Source organism: Myotis brandtii, unplaced genomic scaffold, assembly GCF_000412655.1.
Source record: "Myotis brandtii unplaced genomic scaffold, ASM41265v1 scaffold149, whole genome shotgun sequence".
In the NCBI taxonomy this organism is placed as follows: domain Eukaryota; kingdom Metazoa; phylum Chordata; class Mammalia; order Chiroptera; family Vespertilionidae; genus Myotis; species Myotis brandtii.
The window spans coordinates 346,663-369,332 of NW_005355385.1; the positions used below are offsets into that span (position 1 = coordinate 346,663).

The window sequence follows — 22,670 nt, forward strand, 5'->3', positions numbered from 1 at the left end:
AACCGGTCGCTATGATGCACACTGACCACCAAGGGGCAGACGCTCAATGCAGGAGCTGCCCCCTGATGGTCAGTGCACTCCCACAGGGGGAGCGCCACTCAGCCAGAAGCTCTCATCTGGGCTCACAGCTGGCGATATCCAAGGATATCCAACTGCCAGCTTAGGCCCACTCCCTCCTAGCCATTAGTCGAATATCCCTGAGGGCTCCCAGACTGGGAGAGGGCACAGGCTGGGCTGAGGGACCCACCCCACCCCCCGTGCACAAATTTCATGCACTGGGCCTCTAGTAATTAATAAATAACAATATAGGAATAAATTGTGTTGGTGTACTCACAACTGTAGACCTACTTTTGCCCCACCCTGAATTCTAAACCATGAGTTTCTATTGATACCTCTGATCCTAATCTAGAATGACATTTTAGTGGAGCTTTTACCCTTCTTTATTTGCAATCCTTTCTCAGACAGTGAGAAGCTTTTTCTAGAGGCCCCCTGAATTCCTTGGCTCATGTTCCCTTCCCCCCTCTCTGAGCCAGTAGTGTGGCATCTTCATGTCTCTCCAACTCTAACTCTCTTGCCTCCATCATTCACTTATAAGGACCCCTGTAATTATATTGGGCCTGTCTTAATAATCCTGGATAATGTCCTCATCTCAAAATCCTTTAGTTAATCACATCTGCAAACTCCCTTTTTTGCCTTGTAAGGTAATATACCCACAGGTTCAGGACATAGATTTTTCTTCTCTTATTTTATTTTATTTTATTTTACTTATTTTATTTTTCCCCATCACAATTTAGCCTCTTCAACCACCCCAACCCCCGCCCAATCACCACACTGTTTTCCGTGTCCATGAGTTCTTTCTCATTTTTCTTTTTTATTCAATCACTCCACCCACCCCAACAAACATCTTCCCACCAGAGTTGTCTGCCTGCTCTCTATCTATGAGTCTGTCTCTACTTTGCTTGTTAATTCAGTTTGTTTATTTTTTAGGATGTGAATTTTTTTTGGCAGGGCACTATTCTTTTTTTTTTTTTTCAGAGCGGAAGGAAGGGAAAGGGAGAGAGAGAGAGAGAGAGAAACATCAATGATGAGCCCTAGCTGGTTTGGCTCAGTGGATAGAGCATCAGCCTGTGGGCTGAAGGGGCCTGGGTTTGATTCTAGTCAAGGGCACATGCTTGGGGATTTCAGGCTAAATCCCCAGTGTGGGGCCTGCATGAGGCAGCCAATCAATGATTCTCTCTCATCATTGATGTTTCTATCTCTCTCTCCCTCTCTCTTCCTCCCTGAAATCAATACAAATATTTTTAAAAAATAAAAGAAATATCAATGATGAAAGAGAATTGTTGATCGGCTGCCTCCTGTACATCCCCCATTAGGGACTGAGCCCACAACCTGGGCATGTGCCTGACAGGGAATCAAACCATGACCTCCAGGTTCATAGGTTGACACTCAACTATTGATTCACACGGGCCAGGTGTGGCAAGGCACCATTCTGCCTACCATGGTACTTATTATTTCCAATATTTGTTACTATAAACAATGCTGCAATGAATAACCTTGTACTTTCACATTTTGTACTGTTGGGGATAAAGCTTCAGGGTAGATTTCCAGAAGTGGGATTGCTGGGTCAAAGGTGGGTGTCTTGGTAGCTTTGTTAGGTATTGCCACATTTCCTTGCCTAGGATGTGACTACCACCATGACCCACTTTTAGTTAGGAATTTTTATGTTCAGACCGCCTTACAGCAGGGCCTTGACTTACGAGTGTCCCGACTAAAGAGTTTTTTGAGATACCAGCTGTCTCTCCGCCAATTTTTTGCATTGAGTTGATAGAGTAATTTGAGTTAACGAGCTCCTTAACGAGCTCAGTCTAGGAACGAATTAAACTCGTAAGTCAAGGCCCCACTGTATTTGGTTACTTTTGGTTTCTGAGTTTGTGCAGTCCTCCCCTGGGCTTTCAGGTTTAGTATGTGCCCCCCTTTTTAGTCACACATACCACTCAAGCAGAAGGGACCAGGAGGCCCTATTTTACTTTGCCTAAATCAAGAAATTCTAGGCATTCTATATGTATTATAAAATGTCTTAGTTCAGGTATTTTACCACCAACGTAACCCACATGTTGAAATAGCCATTATTTATCTTTGGGTTCTATCCTTCCTCTTCTCCATTTTACTCGCTTTTTTGTATGAGGACCAATGTGACCAGTGTCATCAAACCCAGGGATTCCCTAAGGTTAAACCACCAATTAGGGCATGCTATCTCAGTACCACCTGATTAGTTTCAAAAATGCATATTTCTGGACCCCATTCATGGAGATTTTGAATGAGAACGTCAGGGGTAGTGCCCAGACATTTCTATTTTTTTTCAAGTTCCCCAGGGGATTCTGACGTGCAGCCAGACTCAGGAACCACTGATCTGACCCCAAAACATGAGCCAGCTGTTTCCTCCTGCCCATGACTGTATGTGAGATGAATCATTATTTGAGTCCACGTAAGAACTTCTGATTTCCTTTACCTGAGGCTGAGGTCAGATATCCCCTCCACTTTGACCAAGCAGTGCATCTGCTTCCCCAAATCTTAAGGCCAAAGGGCATTGGTTTTGGCTTCAGGAGGTAGATTCCCCCTTTCATTTAGTCCTGGGAACATGTTGTTGTCCTGATCAGCCCTGGTTAGGCAGTCCCTGGGTGAAATAGCTGTGTGATATTGTGATTTATAATTAGAAATATATCTTTGGCCCAGCTGGTGTGGTTCAGTGGTTGAATGTCAACCCATGAACCAGGAGGTCATCGTTCTATTCCCAGTCAGGGCACATGCCCAGGTTGTGGGCTTAATCTCTGGTCAGGGCATGCAGGAGGCAGTCGATCAACGAGTCTCTCTTATCATTGATTAGATGCCCAGTGCATGAATTCGTGCATGGGTGGAGTCCCTTGGGGTGGTTGTGGGGATCAGGCCCCAGCTCGCGCCCCCCAGGCTCACAGCCCCAGCCTTGAAGCCCCACAGCCCTGCCTGGCACCCCGCCATGGCCTGGCACTGCCCCCTCACCTGCTCCACCATCCCCCCTGTGGGGTGATTGATCCGGGCCGGTCTCCCCCTCCCCCGCCCAGCTCCCTCAGTGCCTGGGAGCTGGGCGGCGGCCCCACCCCCCTACCACCGCCGCTAGTCACCATCTGTGGGGCAATCAGTGGGGCGATTGGGCCCCCACTTGCACCCACCTTAGCCTGGTGCCACCCGCTCACCTGCTCCACCATTCCACCATGGTCCCACTCTCATCGGGGCCCATCAGGGCCGGCAGCGCCTCCACTGCTGCCTGCTGCCAGCAACATGTCACCAATGCTCGCCATGTTCCATGTCACCCCCTGGTGGTCAGCACACATCATAGCAAGAGGTCAAAACTCCCGGTCGAACAATTTGCCTATTAGGCTTTTATTATATAGGATGTTTCTCTTTCCCTGTCTCTTCCTTCTCTGAGATCAATAAAAATATATTTTAAAAAAGAAGAAATAGCAGTATATGTTTGCTCTTTTGTCCATTTCTGTCTCAGAGCTCTTAAAACCCTTGGAATTTCCTAAGTGTTGAGAGCTACAAAGGTGTCTTTTGTTATTTGAATGAGGTAACAATGGGACACACCCCAGGTTAGGGGCTGCTTGCCAGGAGATCCAACCATGAGATTAGAGGGCTGGAACTTTCAGTCCCACCCCCTGACTGCCTGGCAGGGGATAGGGGCTGGAGGTTGAACCAATCACCAATTGCCAATGATTTAATCAATTAGAGCTGTGAATGAAGCCTCCATAAAAAATGTAAAAGGAAAGGGTTCAGAGAACTTCCAGGTTCGGGGAACAGTGCACTTCCATGTGCCACTGTGTTGGGCCTAAACCAGGGGTGGGCAAACTTTTTGACTCGAGGGCCACAATGGGTTCTTAAACTGGACCAGAGGGCCGGAACAAAAGCATGGATGGAGTGTTTGTGTGAACTAATATAAATTCAAAGTAAACATCATTACATAAAAGGGTACGGTCTTTTTTTTTTTTAGTTTTATTCATTTCAAATGGGCCGGATCCGGCCCGCGGGCCGTAGTTTGCCCACGGCTGGCCTAAACTCTGTTGTTTGGGAAGTGCCTTTGTTTGGAATATTAATATCACCCCATGTATCTTTTCATCTGGCTGGTGATTCATATCCTTTATTATCCTTGGCAATAAGTCAGTAATCTAGTGAGTAAATGTTTTTGTTTTTGTTTTAGTTCTGTGAGCTGCTCTAGCAAGTTAATCAAACCCAAGGTCGGGGTCGTGGGAACCTTCAGTCTATAGCTGATCAGCCAGAAGCACAGATCATATCTGAACTTCTGATTGGCATCTGAAGTGGAGGGCATCTTATGGAATCTGATCTATTTCCAGAAAGATAGTGTCAGAATTGAGTTGAATTGTGAGACACACAGTTGGTGTCCAAAAATTGCTTCATCGGTGGTATGGGAAAAACCCACACTACACACAGACACTGGAACTGGGTTCAGAATTTTAGACAGGCTCTGGGGATCCTTTGATCCCAGGTTGCTGGGACCACACCAGGTTCGTCTTATGGCCAGTCCAGACCTCTGGGTCCAGCAGAGATGAGCCAAGATCAGGAAAAGAAGAGACTTTGGGAAGCATGTAGATTATTTAGTTCCTTAGGTCTGCCTTGTTATTCTCCCCTCAACTACCTGCAAAATGAGGTCAGGCCTGGCTCGGCATGCAGCAGTTGGTGAATCTCGGGCATTTAAGCTTTTGTGTGTTTCAGAATTGTCTGAAGGAACAGAGACCCACTTGAGTAAAAAGCATAATTGCACATAGGTATCTAGCCAAATCTGAGGCTGAGACCACAACCCAGACTGCAGAAGGGACTGGAACAAAGAGCAGGATGGTAGTCAGAGCTGCCTCTCTTTCTTGTCTGCTTCTGTCTCCAGTTACTCTCTTAAGAACTTCTCGGCTACATGGCTAAACATACGCTCCGCCTTCCCACATGCACATCAGCTCCCACAGTTACATTCTGCACTTTCTTCCACATGAGGTAACTGACTCACTATCTCTTAGGCCCACTTCAAATGCCCAGGGAAAAGAATCTGATAAGCATGGGCGTAGGAAGTAAAGTGATATAGCACAGATATGGCCACTAGACACCAATTTTATGATCTGGATAAGTTTCTAGAGAAGAGGTGGGTCCCTGTGCCCTAACAAGACACGAAGGTATTGTTTACCTTGGCTGGGATGCAGGGACAGGTGCCTGATCTTCTGCTCTAAACCAGAAGAGGTGCTGCAATGGCAGAAACCCGTCTGAGAATCTGAACTATAATTCTAGCCCAGGGCTGTTCGCAGGCCTCAGCCCCCATCAGATGCATCTGATGACCTCTTTTAGTCAGAGCACCTGTCCCCTTTCTGAGTGAAGTTTCCCTGCCTTCTCCCTTTGTCCAAAAGGGCACCCAGGGGAGCCAGATTTTTTTTGTTCTGTGTGACTCACCTCCCACAACTGCTCAGTGGGCCAAAGAACAGTGAATTTAGATATGGGCTTCGGGAGGCTGTCAGCCAATCAGATGCTCACAACAGAAGCAGTTAGGCCTGCGCTGAAGGGTTATGAAGTTCCTAGACTCGTGATAGGAAATGTGGTGTTGAGGCAGCAGAAACTCTGAGAAAGCAAAATCAACAAGGAAGAGAAAAGAGGTTCTGACTAGAGGGAAAGAATGAGGAAGTCAGCAGTGCAAGGAGGACAGATGAGATGTGCAGAGAGAAGTAGAGAAAAACAGGGGGAGAGACAACGCCATGAGCTGGTGCTGGTGTGGTCTTGCTTCTGACTGTCGGGGGCCCCACCCATCCTTATGTCACCAATTTGATTGAGCAAACTGAGTCCATTAAAATGTTTTACTTTTCCAATAACTGTTGTCAAGAATATTCTGTTAAGCCTCCCAGCCTGCCAGGTAGAGAATGACCTTCATCATTATCTCTGTTCAGTATCATAATGTGCAGGTCACATGTTATGGCAGTCCAGTCCCATGTTTCCTAACAGCTTTTTGAGACATACTTCACATACCATACAGTCCACCCATTTAAAGTGTACCCTTCAGTGGTTTTTAGTATATGCACAGAATTGTGCAACAATCACAACAATCACTTTAAAAACATTTTCGTCATACCGAAATGAAACCCCATTCACTTTGTCAGTCACCTCTGTACCTCCCCCATTCCTCCACTCCCAGGCAACCACTAATTATTTTCTGTCTCTATTGATTTGTCTGTTATGGATGTGTCATATAAATGGAATTATATAATATGTGGTCTTTTTGACTGGCTTCTTTCACTGAACATGATGTTTTCAAGGTTCACCCGCATTGTAGCATGTATCAGTAGGTCATTCCTTTTTAAGGCTGAATTATATTCCACTCTATGGATGTACCCAAATTTATTGGTCCATTCATCACTTGCTGGACAGTTGAACTCTGCTTTTTGGCTATTGTGAATAATGCTGCTGTAACAATTCATGTACAGGTTTTTGTGTGCACAGATATTTCTGTTTCTCCTGGATCTATACCTCAGAGTAGAATGCTGAGTCATATAGTGACTTTATGTTTGTCATTTTGGAGAATTGCCAGAGTTCCATCCCACTTGAAATTCCAATCATATATCCTTTTCAGATCCCCTGCTCTCTTCCCAGAACAGGCTAACCTTCCGGCTCTGCCCTCGAGTGGGGAGGGACATGTCCCCAAGCTCCGTCTGGTTCAGTCTGAAGTTGGTGGCTTGTTAAGGGCCCAGGACTGTGCCTCTGATTTCACTTCCTTCTGCTTCGTCTGAAGTCACAGAAACTGTTGGGGTCTTCAGTGGTCACTGAGAGCTCAGCGACCTGGGATGAAGACTGCCCCCATTTTCTTCATCTTTGAAAACAGCCCTACAGCTCTTCCTGTCCCCCAGGTATGGGGTACTCCAGTGAACCTCCCCCTTCAGAAACTTCAGGCAAGAAGCAGATGTTGGTCTCTATGTAGGAACACCCTACAACTTCAAGGATGTGTGTCCAGCATCCTCTTCTCCCTAAGAATGAGAGGGGAAGAGGACCGGATACCTTCCCTCTAGGCCCCAGAACCTCCTCCTCGTCGCTAGTCCCTCCCTTTTATTTTTCATTGTTAAAGGCCAGTGAACCAGTTCAACCTCTCCAATCCCCACCTCTTCTCTACTCTCATTTCCTGACCCAATCCTATACCTGGGAGACTCATCTGAGGAATTAGGCCTTACTGAAATTTGTGACTTCAGTAACCTTTTTCTCAACACAGAGCTATCTCTGCAGTTATTTTTTCCTGTTCAGGAAATGCTGGAGCAGGAAAAATACCTAATCAGTAACTTATATCAACCCATTAAACTGACAGTAAGCCCCCCTTTTATCTGAATTCCTTTCAGGAAATGAGCCAAACCTAAGCCTTTTTTCTTCTAAAAACAAGCAACCATCTCAGTTGCTCTGGTCAGAATATCTACCCACACCTTCCTTCCCTCACTGTGAGGCCAGGCCTTCCTTACAGACAAAGGTCAGGTGGGATTCCAAGCCAAGCGTTTGACTTTTGGTGTGATAAGTGACTGAACTCTATTTCCTGGGCTGACCGTGAGTCAAGGAAGATCAATTTTCATGGTGGCTCCCATGTGGACTCCTCTCTGCCCTCTTTTCTCTGGCTGCCTGTGACTTTCTCCCACCTCTGAATCTCCTATCCCCATTTCAAGAGAGGGGTCTGTCATCATTCCCTTCCATCACATTCCAGATAAACTCCTATCACAACCTTGGTCCCTGACTTTGAGAAGGTTGCTAAGCCTGGTTCTAGATAAGCTGCTGGCTCCTTGTAGTTCTCACCCCTTCCTGAGCTCTGCCTTCTTGCCCATGTTTCAGAACCCTGTGTGCATTTTGTTTCACTCTTTGGCTTTGTTCTTTTCCACCTCAACCCCCGCTTCCCTAAGGCCTAATAGAGTGAAGAAAGAGTGGACTTATTTTTTGGACCTGAAATAGTTAACACTGATTTAGTACCTATTATGTGGCAGGTGCTGTTCTAAGTGTTTCATATAAACATTTACATCACATCACATTGCATTGCATTACACACATTGCATTGTATTGCACTGCATTTGGAGGAAAATATTCTGGGAAGCTCTGCCTTGTCTTCACAAGGTGATCCTGGTTAAGCTGCATAACCTCTCTTCACCTTGACTTTTCTTTCTATAAAGTGGAAGGGGCCTTGCAGACTGATTGTTTACACTGGTGAGATCATTATTATGCTTATTACAATGCAATATCTATGACCTAAATTCCAATTTTCCATGACCGAGTATCATCCAACACACTGTTAAAAACAAAATTTATATCTATGATGATCCTATCCCAAACCTGAATTTCTGTTGAAAAAACTTAATACAGATCTCATTTTGGAGATAGACCATTTATAAGGACAATAGCATTTTTGAAAATGAATTTTAAATAAGTTCTGAAAAAATAAAACAAAAATTCAACTGAATAAATTTTAAAAATCTTATTGTATTTATTCAATTATTCATGAATCTGGAAGTATCTAATTTAGCAAATAGAAAGGGGCTCCAAGGAGCTGTAAGAAACTAAAGATCTTCATAGGCAGGAGGGAACAGGAACAAAGAAGTTATACTAGACGAAAAAGCAAATTGGTTATAGAAAAGTCACTTTCCTTTAGGGCAGTGGTTCTCAACCTTCTGGCCCTTTAAATACAGTTCCTCATGTTGTGACCCAACCATAAAATTATTTTCGTTGCTACTTCATAACTGTAATGTTGCTACTGTTATGAATCATAATGTAAATATTTGATATGCAGGATGGTCTTAGGCGACCCCTGTGAAAGGGTCGTTTGACCACCAAAGGGGTCGCGACCCACAGGTTGAGAACCGCTGCTTTAGGGGCTGGCAGGGTCTGTCAGGCAGATTAACTAAGCAATTCTCTGTTTTTTATTGGAAAGGAAGAGGAAAATGGTCTTTATTCACTGATAACATTATTGTCTATCTATATATGTAAAACCCTAATATGCAAATAGACTGAACAGCAGAACAACCAAACAACTGAACAACCAGTCACTATGATGTGTGCTGACCACCAAGCGGCACGCGCAAAACATGGCGGGCATTGGCAGCAGGCGGCAGAGCACGGAACATGGTGGGCTTCGGTCATGGCAGGATGGTGGAGCAGGTGAGCGGGGGCGCCAGACCAAGTTGGGGCGCTGGTCGCTGTCATCAGGGCAAGCCTCTGGTGGTTACTGAAAATTCTTTGCTCCCGCGCACCACAGTCCTGCCAGGCACTTGCACCTGCTGCCAGCGCCGATGGCAAGAGCAGGTCTGCTGGCAGACAAGAGACCTGGGCTGTGGTGGGGGCATGGAGGATGGCCTACAGCAGCCTTGCAGCCCATAATTCCTTTCAAGGTGCACGAATTCGTGCACTGGGCCCCTAGTATACTATAAAATGTATAAAAAGCTACTCAAACTAATAAGTTTAACAAGTTTACAGGATACAAGATCAATATAAAAATCAATTGTATTTCTATGCGTTAGCAATAAACTATTAAAATTTTTTTTTCTAAATATATTTTATTGATTTTTTACAGAGAGGAAGGGAGAGGGATAGAGAGTTAGAAACATCGATGAGAGAGAAACATCGATCAGCTGCCTCCTGCACACCTCCCACTGGGGATGTGCCTGCAACCAAGGTACATGCCCTTGACCGGACTCGAACCTGGGCCCTTTCATTCCGCAGGCCGACGCTCTATCCACCGAGCCAAACCGGTTAGGGCTAACATTTTAAAATAATACTGTTTACAATAGCCTAGCATGTACAAAATACTTAGGAATTAATCTGACAAAATATGTGCAAGGGTTATACGCTGAAAAGTACAAAAACATTTCTGAGAGAAGTTACACAATACCTAAGTACATGGAGATATGCCATATTCATAGATGAGAAGACTCAATATGTTTAAGGTGTCAATTTGTTGTAAATTGATCTTTAGTTTCATTGCAATCCCAACCAAAATCAGAGCAGATGCTTTTTTGATGTTGAAACTGACAAACTGATTCTAAAATCATTTGAAAATGCACAAGATGTAGAATAGTCATAACAACTTTGAGGGGAAAAAGCAACAAAGTTGGAAAATTTTAATTATCTGATTTCAAGACTTAGTTATAAAGCTATGGTAGTCAAGACCATGTGGTATCAATGTCAGGATCACTACATAAATCAATGAATAGACTTCAGGGGTGGGCAAACTTTTTGACTCGAGGGCCACAATGGGTCCTTAAACTGGACCAGAGGGCCGGAACAAAAGCATGGATGGAGTGTTTGTGTGAACTAATATAAATTCAAAGTAAACATCATTACATAAAAGGGTACGGTCTTTTTTTTTTTTTAGTTTTATTCATTTCAAATGGGCCTGATCCGGCCCGTGGGCCGTAGTTTGCCCACGGCTGGACTAGATTCTATAAATAAACCCACATTTATATAATCAATTGATTTTCAACAAAGTAGCTAAGGCAATTCAACAGAAAAAAAAGTAATCTTTTCAACAAATGATTGAAACAATTGGATATATATATGCAAAAAAATTAACTTCAACTTATATCTTACATTGTATATAAAAATTAATGTAGTATAGATAATAGTCACAGATTTAAAATTTAATACTATAAAACTTGTAGAGAAAAAATAAACAAAATCTTTGGGACTTTGGGTTAGTCAAAGATTTGTTAAATATGATACCATACGCACAATCTATAAATAAAAATTAATAAGTTAAACATTATCAAAGTTAAAAATATCAGCTTTGAAACATGCTTTTAAGGGAATAAAGGAACAAGCCACCAACTGGAAGAAAATATTTGCAAATCACATATAAAAAAAAAACATATCCAGATTATGTAAAGAACTTTCAAAACTAAATAGTGGGAGAATGTGCATCCTACTTTTAAAATTGAACAAAAGATTTTAATTGCCACTTCACTAAAAAAGATATATGATGGCAAATAAGTTCACGAAAGGATGCTTAACATTTTTAGTCATTATATAAAGGCAAATTAAACCTACAATGAGATACCACTACACACCTTTTAGACTATCTAACAAGTATGGGTGACAATATGGAGAATCTAGAACTCTCATTCACTGCTGGTGGGAATGTCAAATGGAACAACCACTTTGAAAAATAGGCAGTTTTATAAAAAGTTAAATATACACCTTCCACATGGCAGCCATTTTACTTCTGGGTATTAATCCAAATAAAAGCATATGTGCACACAAAGACTTGTACATCAATGTTGATAGCTTTGTTTGTAATAGCCAGAAACTGAAAACAACCTAAAAGTCCAGCAATGGGTGAATAGATAAATTATACTATAGCCATATAATGGGTTATTACTCAGCAATAAAAAGAAATAAACTACTGATACACTCAGCAATATGGATGAATCTCAAAATAATTAAGCCCGATTACCTCCCAAGCCATAATATGTTATTATGTTATTCCACTTATATGCAATTCTAAAATGCAAAATGTAAACTAATTGATAGCAACCAAAAGCAGATCTATGGTTATTTGAGGAGTAGTTATGGAAGACTGTGACTAGGAGGAGGGTTTACAGCTGGGCAGAAGGAAAATTTGGGGGATGATGGATATGTTCACTGTCTGGATTGTACTGATTTCAGGGGCATATTTGATTTTATGTATATAAAAACCAAATAACAGACTTTAAATTCGTGTAGATTTTTGTGTGTCAACAAAAATTTCCCATCTGAGGTATGTGGAAAGGAGAATTTTATTTAGGTGAACAGCTTGCAAAGCGGGAAATGCAGTCTCCTTGAGAGGCATAGCTAAATTGTGTGTGTGCTCCTAAAAACAAGACCTCAGGCTCAAAATGGAGAGAGTTATACTATGACCCCTGTCACCAAACCAAGACTTAATTATAGTTTTGGCTCTCCCCAAATGGAATCTTAAGCCAATCCATCAAGAATTCGCTCCACTGTCCTAGCCAGTTTGGCTCAGTGGATAGAGCTCAGCCTGCAGACCAAAGGGTCCCAGATTTGATTCTGGTCAAGGGCACATACCTGGGTTGCAGGCTTTTTCAGTTGGGGCTCCTGCAGGAGGCAACCAATCAATGTGTTTTTCTCACATGAATGTTTCTCTGTCTTTCCCTCTCTCTTCCACACTCCCTAAAAATCAATGGAAAAATATCCTTGGGCGAGGAATCACACAAAAATATAAAAATAAAGGTTAACCTTTAAAAAAAAAGAATTTGCTCCAGTGAGACAAGGGGTGGGGCACCTTTTCTGGAGACATATTTGACACATACTTTTTTCCACAATTGATACATTTTTATGCATATAAGGAATCCAAATCTGCACAGTCCTGATTGTGTGTTCTGATTGGTTGATATAGGTGCAAATAAGGATACACTTGTCCAGTTTTGATAGTATAGGGCAAGTCTCAGTCCATTGGTGGAAAGATGAAGCCAGGAAGTCCCTGGTAAGGGTTGAGTCGGGTGGAACAGCACAGTGGCAGGCTGACAGCTCAGCTTGTGACTTTTCCCGAAATTCAGAGAACATGAGAGGCCTCAGTTAGCAATAACCATAGACTGGTTATGAATTTGGGCCCAGTTAACCACGCTCTTTGGCAAATATATTTCTTCTCAGGGTTCACATCAATAAAACTGTTTAAAAGGGGAGGGGGGACGAGGGTGTAGAGAAACACAGAGGCCACATGTGATACTGTAAATTTCCAGGGTTTGCCATCAGACAAGGTGGAGCTGATGTTCTTGTGCAAGTCACTTGGGATTCTCAGCTGTAGAAATAATACCGCCCTCCCAGGGTTTTAAGAAATAGTGGAAACTTTGGTAAAGCATATGGCATTTGGCTAGGCATTCAGTTTGGTGATGAGCAAGGTAGAAGCGAAGTGGGCAGCCTGCAATCAACTTCAAACTCTAGTGCATTTTGAAACTGTGACTTTAAGCAAGTTCCTTAACTTCTTTGTTACTGTCTCAGCTGCAGGGGGGATTCAATGACACAAAGTGTGTAACTATTGTAGTGCCAGGTACAGGAGAAAAGGAGCCATCAGTGGCATTTCTCAGAAAGGACAGAAGGTGGTAGACTGACCCCGCTGGCAGGAGCATCCAGAGCTAAGGGTTGGGGAGGCGGGGAGGCTCAGCAGGCGGAACAGGAGCAGCAGCAAAACCGACATCTAGACACTCCAGCGAAAACGAACAGTGCAATAGGTCAGCCACCAACCACCACGCCACTGCCACTGCCACTGCCACCGCCACCACCACCACCGCCAGCTCCCAACCTGCCCCTGATTAGACAATTCTTAATGGACTGGTTTAAGACTCCATTTGGGGAAAGCCAAAACTATAATTAAGTCTTGGTTTGGTGATTGGGGTCATAGTGTAACTCTCTCCATTTTGAGCCTGTTGTCTTGTTTTTAGGAGCACACACACAATTTAGCTATGCCTCTCAGGGATCTTCCATTACAAAAAAAAAAATAATATAAAGGGAACAAAGCTAAATTAAATAAATTAGAAACAAAAATACGCCCTTTGCAAAGTTCTTGAAATGTTTTCTTGTTGCTGTTGAGCAATTTAACTTTCCATTACTGATTTTTAAAAATTATTTCTATGTCTTTACAAACGTGCATTGTGTTCATGGCAAGTTATTTAAAAAATAAAATATAAACAAAAAGAAGAAACTGAAAAAATCACCTACAAGTCCTCTACGTAGAGGCCTCTGTTAAAATGTTGATATCGCCCCCTCCAGTATCTTTTTAAGGCATATAGATTTATGAGGCAGGGAAACATGCTGAGATATTAGTTTGAGTTGTCTGTGGGCCCTTATTGTGAAAACACCAAGGGCCTTATTGTGAAAACACCCCTGCTCTGAGGTAAGTCTGTTTTCCAAAACCTACGGAGTGAAGAAAGAGCCTGGGAACCTACAGCACCAGGTGTCTGACGGGTGGGGTCAGACCAAACCTGGGTTCAGCAACCTGGGTTCTGGCTAGGAAAGAATTCAGAGTCAAGATTCAAACTGTAAGAGAACATTTATTTGGTAAATCACAGAGGTAGAAGAAGTAATTCCTAGAAGAAATGGGCTTAGGAAACAAGTTATGGAGGTAATGGAAGGGCCCTTGGAGCTTGGGAGTGAGGGTAGGAAGGGGGGAAGGGAGAAAAAGGCTTGGGCGTGCTCCCAGGGTCCTCCGTCCTAAAGGTTTTAAGGGTGGAGATTTTAGGGGAGATCCCAGGGGAAGATCTCAGTAGAATATTCAGCAGTTTTCCAGCTGTTTCCTTTCAGAGTTGTAGTCTCCACTGATTGATTGGCCAGCACCAGGGCAGGGGATCATTATTCAATGCTGCTGGAACTGAGGTCAGCCTTGGCTGGTATTGTTGCTTTTCTGGGCCTAGAGCTAAAACACAATGGAAACATAGATGTCTCTAGGGAGGAAAGATCCGGGGGTCCAAACCTCATGACCAGCTATATGCTAGGGGAGGAAAAGTCACCCTGGGAGTGAGGTCCCACCCTATAATTGACTAGAGGCCCGATACACGAATTCGTGCACCAGTGGGGTCCCTCGGCCTGGCCTGCAGGATCAGTCCAAAACCGGCCCTCCAACATCTTCCAAGGGGTCCCAGATTGCAAGAGGGAACAGGCCAGGCCGAGGGACCTCACTGGTGCACGATCAGGGCTGGGGAGGGATGTGGGAGGTTGGCCAGCCGGGGAGGGACCACAGGAGGGCTCCAGGGCATGTCTGGCCCTTCTTGCTCAGTCCCGATTGGCCGGATCCCAGCAGCAAGCTAACCTACCGGTCGGAATGTCTGCCCCTTGGTATTCAGTGTATGTCATAGTGACTGGTTGACTGTCTGCCCCCCTGGTGGTCAGTGCACATTATAACGAGCGGTTGAGCAGTCTTAGCATATCATTAGCATATTATGCTTTGATTGGTTGAACGGCTGACCAGACGACTGGACACTTAACATATTAGGCTTTTATTATATGGGATTGTCCATTGCGAGGTACCTGGGGCTTTCCGCCCTGGTGACCTTCTGTACCTGGCTGTCTAACTGCCTACAGCAAGAAGAAAGGGAGTGGGGCAGAGTGGGAGGAAACTTGGACAAGACAGAGAAGAGAAACAGTGACAAGTATGTCGCCCTCCTAAAGAGGGACAGGCACTCTGATGAGTGGTGTGTGGATCCCATGTAGACACTAAACTCTCAGAGCCATGCAGGGGACATATGCCTATTCCTCAGGCCTCTGTGGTCCCACTACACTGTGGGGCTTTTCAGTGGTGAGACTAAAACCAGCTGGCAAGAAAAGGCCAACTTGAATATAGACCTAGATGACCAATTTCATTCCTACTGAGACAGGCTAGTAGTAAGCCAGGACAGATGGAATAGGGAAACTAAGGTAGATAGTTAAATGCCCAAGCAGTTTACAGTCATCTAGTAAATAGTAAAACCCTATCTTCCCTAACCAAGGACACTTAAAAGTAAATCGTTTACACTTCTCCTCTGCAACCGACGGTAAATAGCTTAAATTATCCTATTCAGTGAGATAGGTTACAAAAATTCAATTAGTGCCATTTGTGCCAACCACACCCAAGGATGTGTGAAGTCAGGGGATTAAATCTCATTTTGGCACATCAGCATAAAACTGCTGGCTATTCTCTTGAGACTCTCCCCTTAGACCTCCCCTAAACTCCCAGCCTTTAAAACCATCAAGATGAAGGACCCAGGGTGTGCTCTCCCTCTGAGAGCATGCCCACACCTTTCCCTATCACTCCCCTCCCCCAAGACACATTATCTTTGCTTTTCCAAGGGCCCTTCTGCCTCTTTAACTTGTTTTCTGTGCCTACACAGCCCAGCTGGCTCAGTTCTTCTACTTCTGTGACTTTCTAAGCAAACTTTCTCTTGTAATTTGAGTTCTTGGCTCTGAATTCTTTTTTTGTTGTTGTTGCTGAACTCAAGAACCAAGGTGTAACTTCACTGGTAATATCTGGTGCCATTTGGCCAGCAACATCTCAGGTAACACTACGGTTCCCTTGGGCTCATAGGAGGGGGGTCAGCAGAGATGGAACTCTGATGCTCAGACAGGGTGTGTTTTCTTAGCCACATTTCTCTAATGTGTTCTTGTCTTCTCTCCACGCCTTGCCTCTAAGTCACCGCTGTCTAATTGTTTTAATTTCTATTGAATATTTTTAGAGATTTTTTTAAAAAAACAAGTTTTTTATTGATTTCAGATTTTTTAAAAATATATTTTTTATTGAGTTCAGAGAGGAAGGGAGAAGGAGAGAGAGATAGAAGCATCAATGATGAGAGAGAATTGTTGATCAACTGCTTCCTACATGCCCCTTACTGAGGATCAAGCCTGCAACCCAGCCATGTGCCCTGATAGGGAATCAAACTGTGACCTCCTGGTTCATAGGTTGACGCTCAACCACTGAGCCGCACTGGCAAGGCTATTGTTTTTCTTCTGAAAATGCAGTGTTCTCCTTTCCTCCTTCTTGTTCTTTTGACTCCATCCCTCAAGCAAGAAACAATTGTGGTAGCTACAGTTGGGAGTGGCTGCCTAAATACCAAGACTGGGACTGTCTGTGCAACTGAGGAAAGGCATATGTAATATGGGTCTAACAGAATCTAGGCCACGAGTTCCTCCAAGAATGAAATGAAGTGCTGTAGTGGGTTGAATAATGTTCCCTCCAAATTCATGTTCACCTGGAGCCTCAAAATGTGACCTTATTTAGAAGTAGGGTATCTACAGATGTAATTAGTGAAGATGAGGTCATACCGGATTAGGGTGGGCACTAATCTAGTGGTTAGTGTCCTTATAAGGCTTGGCGGTGTGGAACATGATGAGGCTGTCGCAGTGGGGTAAGTGTGGGCAGCCTTTCTCTCCACAGCATCGGAGGCAGGAGAAATTCTGCCTCAGACATTGTGCTCAGGGACACAAACAAGCTAATTTCCACCTGCTCCCCCAATAGTAGGATTTCTCTTGCTTGTCCTTATGCTTATTATTGTTGTTGGGCAGTTTTATGAGGTGAGATAAATTATAAGCAGAGGAGAGGACACTCAGAGACACACACAGGGAAGGTCATGTGAAGATGGAGGAAGAGATTGGAGTGAAGCAGCCACAAACCAAGGGATGCCAAGGCTTACAGAAAGCTATCGGGAGCCAGGAAAAGGCAAGGACTCATTCCTTCCTGGAGCCTTCAGAGGGAGCGTGGCCCTGTGATACTTTGATTGTAGATTTCTAGCTTCCAGATCTGTGAGAGAACAATGAGGGAGCTGTGAGAGCAGTGTTTGTTGTTTTAAGCCACCCAATTTATGGTCTTTTGTTATGCAGCCACAGAAAACTATTAAAGATACTTGTGTAAAATTTCTGGCACACAGCTAGAACATGCTAGCATTCTTTCCTCGCCCTTCTTGTCTAGTAAGTTTGCAACCAGTTTTCCCAAATACCAGTTAGTTATTTGCTTACAAGGAAGAAGTGATCCTGAAAGCAAAACCAAAACTCAGTAGGCTGGGCTTCAGTCCTTCCTAAGAAGTGATTTGAATCACAACTGAAGGGCAATGACATCTTTTCTCAATGGAATATACTTCCATTATCTGATGGCTTTTCACTGTCCATCTTCCTGTGCCCCTGGACCAGCTAGAAGTAGTCCTGGCTTGGGTCTACTGGTTGTTGCAGTGGTCTAGGCAGCAACCTGGGGTTTTTGTTTTCTTTTCTTTTGGCTGTTTGTTTTGCTGGCTTCTATGAAGGAATCTGATGCAAAGAGCAACTTCTATTGTTTTTTTGTTTGTTTCTTTGCCTGAGGAGCAAGTGCCAAGTCCTGATGTGAGTATCCAGGGGGGTGAGATTTTTCTGGTTCTTTGAGTTGGTGGTGTGGAACATGATGAGGCTGTCGCAGTGGGGTAAGTGTGGGCAGCCTTTCTCTCCACAGCATCGGAGGCAGGAGAAATTCTGCCTCAGACATTGTGCTCAGGGACACAAACAAGCTAATTTCCACCTGCTCCCCCAATAGTAGGATTTCTCTTGCTTGTCCTTATGCTTATTATTGTTGTTGGGCAGTTTTATGAGGTGAGATATTTTTATGTACAAAATAAACGTGCACTGAAAAATATTGAACTATTCTTGAGATTATCTCAGCTTAGAAGTTTTGAAGGGTTAATGGAACTTAAAATTTTGTTTTCCTGTGTCTAATGTGTTTTGAGTTATCCCTTTGGCAGGGAGAGAACATTCCTGGCTAGCCTGTGTTTAGAAGCTATGCTCTAAAAGGAAGCTGTTTAAAAACAAAAGTAAAAAGGTAATTACATTAACTTATACTACAGACAACCATTATTTAACATAAATGTGATCTGGGATCTACTTAAAAGGCTTATTTTTCTACGTGAAATGATGAAAGATTAGTAAAATGGAAGAAAACAAAGTATTTATTGCCCCCCACCTGGGTACACCTAGTAGTAGAAATGACAGTGGATTCATGTAAGAGAGCATTGAAGTGAGGAGGTCAAGTTTCAGTGAAATTGCTTATTAATAAGCTCTTCTGACCCTGAAATTCTCTGGTCTGGTGGAAGGGAATAATGGACAATATATTTGACAAAGTGCACAGTAAGAATATTAAGTGTGAGCAGTAATCACATGGTTGCATCAGGAGTCAAATGCTCCCTCCCAAGTTTCTAAGATCCTAAGATTCTATGAATGGATGAACCATATCACTGTCGCCACTCAAAACTGGTTTATTCATCTTCATTACCTAACCTCTTACTGTCAGCAGAATCTTCCTTGTCTACTGCTTCAAGGTGTCTTCTTCCTGCTGTTTGTGAGCCTTTCCATTAAATTAGAGCTTTAGGTTCTCTGAATCCCAAGTGCCTAGCACAATAGGTGATCATTGAGTGCTTGTTGAGTTGTTTAATGAATTGATTTGATGAAATGTCAGATGAATCACCAGATGTGGGTTATTTATATAATATACAGGCGGCAGTTTGAGGTTGATTTGAGAAGGAGATGATGCTAACATCTTCAGAGATGGGTCATGTTTCAGAGTTGACTTGCTTTACAATGCATTGGAAGAGATCCATAGATTGTTGTGTCATTTTTATTCCACATGGCAATGTCCAAATACACCAAATGCCTTAATTGCTTAATACCTGGGTTACCATGTAATGAGGCAACTACAGCCTGACCTCCTATTGTCACACCCCACTGCAGCAGGACTTATTTATTTATTTATTTATCTATTTTGGAGAGAAAGGAAGGAAGAGGGAGAGAGAGAGAAACATTGATCGGTTGCTTCCTGCACACACCCTGACCAGGGATGGAACCCACAACCTGGGTATATGCCCTAACCGGGAATCGAACCTGTGACCTTTTGGTGTCTGGGATGTCACTCAACCAAACGAGCCACATGGCCAGGGCAGCAGGGTTTATTTGGGTTATATGTGTTCCCCTAATCTTCAAAAAAATTCACTGTATTGCAGGATAAAGGACTCTGAAAGATTATCCAGCCCCAACTACCTCAATGCTTTCCAGCTGTCTCTACCACACCTAAGGGCTGATTCCCAGTTCTTATTCTCCAGATTTCTCTATTATCTTCTTTGGATTTTCCTCCCTTGGGTCTGAAACACTGGGATGGAGGAGCTTCTCATTCTTAGGACTATTTCTTCTCTGCCTTCTCTGGTCTCCTACTCCTGTTCTCCAAATTTGGGGGCATTCCTCAGAGTTCACACCTTTTGTTTCTAGTCCTACCTTCTATATTATCCCCGACAGAGAGTTGATTCATTCCCCAATGTCAACTAACATCTGCATATTTGAAATAACTTCTTTATGTTTATCTCTAGCCCTCAATTATGTCAAAAACTCTACACTTACATTTTTCTTGAATGCCTTGCATTACTTCATGACTCAAACCCAACTTACCATTTCTCTAAAAATCAGCTTTCCTTTTTTATTTTTATTTTTTAAGTATATTTTTATTGATTTCAGAGAGGAAGGGAGACAGAGAGAAAGAGAGAGAGGGAGAGAAACATCAACGATGAGAGAGAATCATTGATAGGCTGCCGCTTGCACACTCCACACTGAGGATTGAGCCCACAACCCGGGCATGTGCCCTGACTGGGAATGAAACTATGACCTCCTGGTTCATAGGTTGATGCTTAACTATTGAGCCACGCTGGCAGGGCAGAATCACCTCTTTCTTGATCTTATATCTCCTTTTTTTCTTCTCTCAGTGGTATCCATATTGTCTTGATAGTTTGACCTCAAAACTATAGTCAACTTTTCTCTTTCTTTCCTATGTGGCTGACCCCTTATCAATAGTTCTGTCAGTAGTCATGTCAATTGTCTTATCAAGGTTCTTCTCCAGGTCGATCCTCCCTAGATGAGAATGCAGCTGGCAGAACATTTCTGGCCACTGGTTCTGCCAGAATTTAGGCAACAATTTTTATAGAAATCCCCACATTGTTTTGTGTTACTAGTAACAAAGTACTAAATTACCAGAGGTTTAGCAAAGAGTTCTAAGGGCCTAATAAAGTACAAAGAGTTCTTGTTCTAGCAGGGAAACAGAAGTGCACCCATTTAACATACCAGAAATGACTTACACTAGTGTAAACACTAGAGTTGAGTAGTAGATACAATAGAGACAGAAGGAACAGCTTAAGACATTTAAGAGAAGCTTATTCATTGTGTTAAATGCATAAGAATGTAAGGCTATTTACGGAGATACTTAAGATGCAATACTATTTTTTCTTTTTTAATCCTCACCCGAGGATATTTTCCCATTGATTTTTAGAGAAAGGGAAAGACAGAGAGAAATATCGATGTGAGGAAAACACATCGATTGGTTGCCTCCTGCTCACACCCCAACCAAGGCCCTGGGCTCAGGAGTAGCCTGCAAACCAGGTATGTGCCCTTGACTGAAATCGAACCTGGGACCCTTTGGTCGGCAGCCCAACACTTTATCCACTGAGCTAAACTGTCTAGGGCTGCAATACTATTTTTAAGTACCTGAAGAAACTGAAATAGAGGAAAAATAAGATTAGAAAAAAATAAGATGAGATCAGACATGAGAAATTAGAATTCTCAAAGCATCTGTGAGGTCCTGGTCATGGAAAGTGCATGCATTTTTCTGTGGCTCAGGCAGGAGGGGCCAGGTCAGGTAAGGTTTTGCAGGCCACACTACGGAGAACGGCACCTTGTAAATAATGGGAGCTATTGAAGTCTTTTAAGCAGGAGTGACATGGTCAGGGTCCACCGGTCAGGATTCAGGAGATTGCTCTGTCTGCTAGGTAAAGGGGTAATGTATTCAACAAATATTGACAGAGTGTTTACTTACTGCTAGACAATGTTCTAGGGGTTGAAGTCATAGCAGTAAGCAAAACAGACAAAGATCCTTGATTTAAACAATCATATTGTTATGAAAGATGGTAGGCTATAATATAATAAACAAGTATATTATATGGTATAATATGATGTAATGAATGCTTTGGAAAAGAGAGACCGATAAGGAGAATTGGGAATGCCAGGGGGCTGGTGCTCTGGCAGTTTTACAGAAGGGAGTTTCAAGCAGAAAAAGCAAAGAAGTGCCTGGTTAATGGGGATATGCACACTGGCAGAAAGGTTCATCTTTGGAGGGATGGATCTGGGGAAGACACCGCACAGACCTAGACATGGACTTAGAGCCATTGGGCATGAAATTCCAGCATCTCAAGGGCCCAGATTGTGATGAGGAGAGGCTCAAGATCACCCCTCTCAGCCCTGCAGACACCTCACACTGCAGGGAGAGGCATGGCCACAGTGGGATCCTCTGAAGCAGGAGGCTTGAAACAGTCCCCTTACCTGGGCTTTTGGAAGGATTTAGGATTTTTCTCTCAGTGAAATATTGAGCCATCAAAAGTTTTGAGTCACCTGATTTATATTTTTTAAACAATTTTTCTGGCTGCTGTGTTAAGAATCAACTGTAGGAAGGCCAGGTCGGAATCATAGAGTCCAGCTGTCTGGCTATTGCAGTAATCACCACAAGAGATAATACTGAATCAGGCTGATATGGAAACAGTGAGAGTCTAGATACATTTGAAGGAAGGGCCTACTGGTATAAGACTTGTTAATGAATTGGATGCAAGTGAGAGAAGAAAGGAGTGGAGGAGGATGCCAAGGTTTGTGTCTGCCACCTTGCAAAGTGGAAGATGGAGCAGAGAGCAGCAAAAGTGGAAGGTCAAAATTACAGTGAGGAGGCTGTGCTATGGTGTAAGGAGAAATGACGAGGAGCTGGATTAAGACAATAGCAGTGGGAAGGTATAAGGTGAGAGATGAGTAGGTTTAAGAGGACACCCAAGATTCTGACTTGAAGTGGGTGTTTACTGGCATTACAGGAAAATGGGGCACAAAGAGTTTTTATAAACTGCCCAAGGTCTTAGAGGCTAATAATGTCTAGAACCAAGATTTGAACTCAGATGTGCCTGACTTTAGAATCAGAGCTCTTTTTTTTTTTTAAATATATTTTATTGATTTTTCACAGAGAGGAAGGGAGAGAGATAGAGAGTTAGAAACATCGATGAGAGAGAAACATCGATCAGCTGCCTCCTGCACATCTCCCACTGGGGATATGCCCGCAACCAAGGTACATGCCCTTGACCGGAATCGAA

The 22,670-nt window shown here is 43.3% G+C and overlaps 1 protein-coding gene across 3 annotated transcripts in view; it reads left to right on the forward strand.

Annotated features, from left to right (window-relative positions):
• The first annotated feature begins 17,452 nt into the window (after positions 1–17,452).
• The window catches only part of PDCD1LG2 (programmed cell death 1 ligand 2), a 54,728-nt gene continuing 49,510 nt past the window's right edge, over positions 17,453–22,670 (forward strand). For all 3 annotated transcript variants that reach the window (XM_014535690.1, XM_014535691.1, XM_014535689.1), the window contains exon 1: positions 17,453–17,865. The gene's annotated coding sequence lies outside the window, so the exon portion shown is untranslated. The remainder of the gene's footprint in view (positions 17,866–22,670) is intronic.